Genomic DNA, 4,326 nt, shown 5'->3' with positions numbered 1-4,326 from the left:
CTATCCACTGAGCCAAACCGGTTTCAGCACACAACACTTTTTAACTTAAGAAAAGCGCCAGGCAATTCCTAGTTCACTACAACTACTACCTACAGCAAAAATTTATATTTCTTTATTGATTACAGAGAGGAAGGGAGAGATAGAAACATCAATGATGAGAGAACATCAATGATGAGAGAAAATCATTGATCTGCTGTCTCCTGCATGTTCCCCACTGGGGATCAAGCCCACAACCTGGGCACCTCCCTGACCCGAAATCAAACTGACCTCCTGGTTCACAGGTCGATGCTCAACTACTGAACTATGCCGGCCGGGCGAGACCTTTTTTCCTTACATTTTATTTGTGTGTACGTTATTGTGGTGGAGGAAAAATCTTTTTTCCTTCTACCCTTCTAGCTTCTATGCTGGGGCTGTAACAAAAGACAGATTAACAAGAGTAAAAACACAACAAACAAGAGAAAAACAGTTCATTAACATCTATATCATATATATATGACAACTCAGAGTAATTCAAAAGGTGGCTAAAACTTGGATTTTATATACATCAACAAAGAACAATACATTTGTAGAAAAATGACAGGACAAAGGAAAATGGTTTTAGTCTTCTAAGGACTGGAAACTGAGAAGGCAAATGTATGAGGGGAAACCTAGCTGTTTAGGCTCAGTGGATAGAGCGTCGGCCTGTGGACTGAAGGGTCCTGGGTTCGATTCCAGTCGAGAGCACATGCCTGAGTTTCAGGCTCAATCCCCAGAGAGAGAGAGAGAGAGAGAGAGAATAACAGTGTGGGGTAGATTCTTCTCCTGCCATCTATAATCCTGTCTCCAGTAAAGGAAATTTATATCCTGTTTTTAGGCAGAAAGTTTTGCCTGTATTTGTTGCTTAATTGCCTTCAATGCAAAATACACTTGTAATTCTTTTTTTTTTTTTAATATGGAACGCTTCACGAATTTGCATGTCATCCTTGCTTAGGAGGCCATGCTAATCTTCTCTGTATCGTTCCAATTTTAGTATATGTGATGCCGAAGCGAGCACTACACTTGTAATTCTTATATCAAAGAGGTATATTTGGGGGTGATGTGTTCTGATTTCCTTCATTATTTTTTTCCTGAACGAATTGAAAGTTGCAAACTTCATGACTTTTGTGCCCAAAATGTCTTTCAGCGTGCATCTCCAAGGAATAAGAACTTTCTCCCACAAATTCACAGCATCAATTTTTTTAAACCATGATCTAAGCAAGATTCATGCTTTGCATTTGGTTGTTGTCTGTCGTCTCTCTTTTTTTTTTTAATATATTTTATTGATTTTTTACAGAGAGGAAGGGAGAGAGATAGAGAGTTAGAAACATCGATGAGAGAGAAACATCGATCAGCTGCCTCCTGCACACCCCCACTGGGGATGTGCCCGCAACCCAGGTACATGCCCCCGACCGGAATCGAACCTGGGACTCTTCAGTCTGCAGGCCGACGCTCTATCCACTGAGCCAAACCGGTTTCGGCGTCTGTCGTCTCTTTTAAACTAGAGTAGTCTTTGTACTTTTGTTTTCTTTCTTTTTTAGGGAGAGTGGGAACACAGTCCCCCACTACCACACATCACGCAGTGGAGTTCACCACATTCGGGGAAATCGCAGGGGTCAGCACATCCAGAGGGCAGTGGGAAAGCCTCGCTCTGGGAAAACCACCTTTGTGATCGTGGTATCTCCCCTGCCAGGTAAGTATTCTTTTCTCTCTCTTTTTTAAAAAATATATTTGATTTTCCACAAAGAGGAAGGGAGAGGGACAGAGAGTCAGAAACATCGATGAGAGAGAAACATCGATCAGCCGCCTCCTGCACATCCCCCAGTGGGGATGTGCCTGCTACCCAGGTACATGCCCCCGACTGGAATCAAACCTGGGACCCCTCAGTCCGCAGTCCAATGCTCCATCCACTGAGCCAAACCGGTTTCGGCTCTTTTTTCTCTTGATAGGGATTTTGTGGAGGCCAGGGTGGATGTTTTGTAAAACACCCTGCATCCTAAATTTGCCTGATTATTCCGCATGGTGTTGTTCAATTTGTTCCTCCATCCCCTGTCTTTGTCGGTAGCAGGAAGTTAAACCTAAGGCTGGACTAGGTTTAGGTTATACATTTTTGGCATTATTATCTCCTGAGTGATCCTGTGCACTCGGAGACAGATAATGGCAGCTTGCCCCACTACAAGTGATGCTATGCTTGATCACTTGGTTACAGCGGTCACTGCCGCATTTTTTCCAAGGTATGCTTTCCCTTGGCAAATTGTTAATGGAAATAAAATGTGGAGCAGGACTCTGTCACCATGCACCATCCTATACTCAGTAACCTTTTACCTCTAGCATCCACTGAGTCATGTTTTTCCATTGGGAATTGCAGTATAGTTTTGTTTTGTTTTCTAATTTCAGTGGCTGTATTTTTAAAAGTTTTTCAGTTTGTTTGAAATATGTCTGTTCTTTTTTCACATATTGCTCTATCCTTTCACGACTCACTTTTTATACTTGCTATCTTTTTTTTATATTTTTATTGATTTCAGAGAGGAAGGAAGAGGGAGAGAGAGAGAGAAATATCAGTGATGAGAGAGAATCATTGATCGGCTGCCTCCTGCACGCGCCCCCACTGGGGATCAAGCCCGCAACCCAGGCATGTGCCCTTGACCAGAATCGAACCGGGACCCTTCAGTCCTCAGACCTACACTCTATCCACCGAGCTAAACCGGCTAGGGCTACTTGCTATCTTTTTTATCATTAAGCATACTGATTGTATATAGACTTTGTTCTTTTACCAGTGTGAGGAGGGAAGGGCTTTTTTCTCTCTGTCATGGTGATATATCCATGGTAATATGCTATAGTTCCTGGCATAAGTGAGTGTCCCTAATCAAATGGCTTTGTATTTGCTAAGATTTTAAGGGTTTCATTATTCTCAGTCTATGTGCCTCTCTAAGGTCGACTCCCCTTGCTGCTCTGACTTCTCTGTTCTTTTGGGGACAGAGAAATCCCAAAAAGGAATTCTTAACTTTAGGAACTTTAAGTTTCCTGTGTATTTGACTGTTTTTGTTGGACCACTCAATATTAATTTGACTTCAAATTTCTATAATAGGAGGGTATGTGAATCAGAAACAAGTTCTGAGGGCTGGAGCTTTATCTCTCATGCATGGCCAGCAATTCACCGGAATTTCCCAAGGTTGGGGAACTGGAAATAAGGCCCCCTACCAAAACCCATGTGCCCCAAGGACTCCACACTGGTCTTGGGAAGCAGCAGGGAAGTTTGCAACTACCTGGACCCACATGTAGAAAAGCAAAAAAGGTGAGGATAGATCTGAATTTACATCACCCTTCTAATTCAGGAGGTATAGAAAATAACATAATGAACACCCATGATTCATATAAAAAATAAAATTCTATATTGTTGAGTACTCCTCTCTAATCACATTGCTCTCTGCCAGAAGCAACCGCTCTCCTGAATCTTAGTGTTTAGCATTCCCAAGCATATTTTTATTTTATTTTATTTTTTAAATGTATATATTTTTATTGATTTCAGAGAGGAAGGGAGAGAGACAGAAATATCAGTGATGAGAGAGAACCATTGATCCACTGCCTCCTGCATGCCCCCCACTGGGGACGGAGCCTGCAACCCCAGCATGTGCCCTTGACTGGAACCGAACCCAGGATTCTTCAGTCCTCAGGCCTACCCTCTATCCTTCCTTCCCCTGGCTGCTGGCACTCGCTTCCCTCAGGCACCCGGGACCCGGGCTTCCCTCGCAGCCCCAGCTTCATCTAGAAGGTCATCTGGAAGGATGTACGGTCTACTTAGCATATTATGCTTTTATTATTATAGATATGTATGTATCCCTAAACAATATACCACTTCTCTCCCAGGATGGCTCTCATCCTCAATACTTCATCAAGATTGTTCAAGGTCACCAATGACTTAGGTGCTAGCAACATTTTTTAAAGCATAGTTTGTTTTTAAGTTAATTTTTAAAAATTGATTTTTAGAGACAGAGGAAGGGAGAGGGAGAGAGAGAAACATCTGCTGCCTCCTGCAGGCCACCTACTGGGGATTGAGCCCTGACCGGGAATTGAACCAATCATCTTTTGGTGCACAGGATGATACCCCACGAACTCAGCCACAGTGGCCAGGGTAGTGCTAGCAGATTTAAAGAATACTTCTATGCCTTCACCCTCTTTCCTGCTCTCCGGTGGCCGCAGCCATGAAGGTTGAGCTGTGCAGCTTCAGTGGGTCACGATCCACCCCAGACACGGGCGGCGCTATGCCAGGACCGACGGGAAGGTTTTCCAGTTCCTTAATGCAAAATGCAA

The 4,326-nt window shown here is 43.3% G+C and overlaps 1 protein-coding gene across 1 annotated transcript in view; it reads left to right on the top strand.

Annotated features, from left to right (window-relative positions):
• Positions 1–2,107: 2,107 nt before the first annotated feature.
• KIF2C (kinesin family member 2C) overlaps positions 2,108–4,326 on the top strand; it is a 32,708-nt gene continuing 30,489 nt past the window's right edge. The window contains exon 1 of the mRNA XM_015567536.1: positions 2,108–2,153. The gene's annotated coding sequence lies outside the window, so the exon portion shown is untranslated. The remainder of the gene's footprint in view (positions 2,154–4,326) is intronic.

This window comes from Myotis davidii, unplaced genomic scaffold, assembly GCF_000327345.1.
Source record: "Myotis davidii unplaced genomic scaffold, ASM32734v1 scaffold924, whole genome shotgun sequence".
Classification (NCBI taxonomy): Eukaryota; Metazoa; Chordata; class Mammalia; order Chiroptera; family Vespertilionidae; genus Myotis; species Myotis davidii.
The sequence above is the reverse complement of the archived record's forward strand: the minus strand, read 5'-3'. Positions and strand labels throughout refer to the sequence as shown.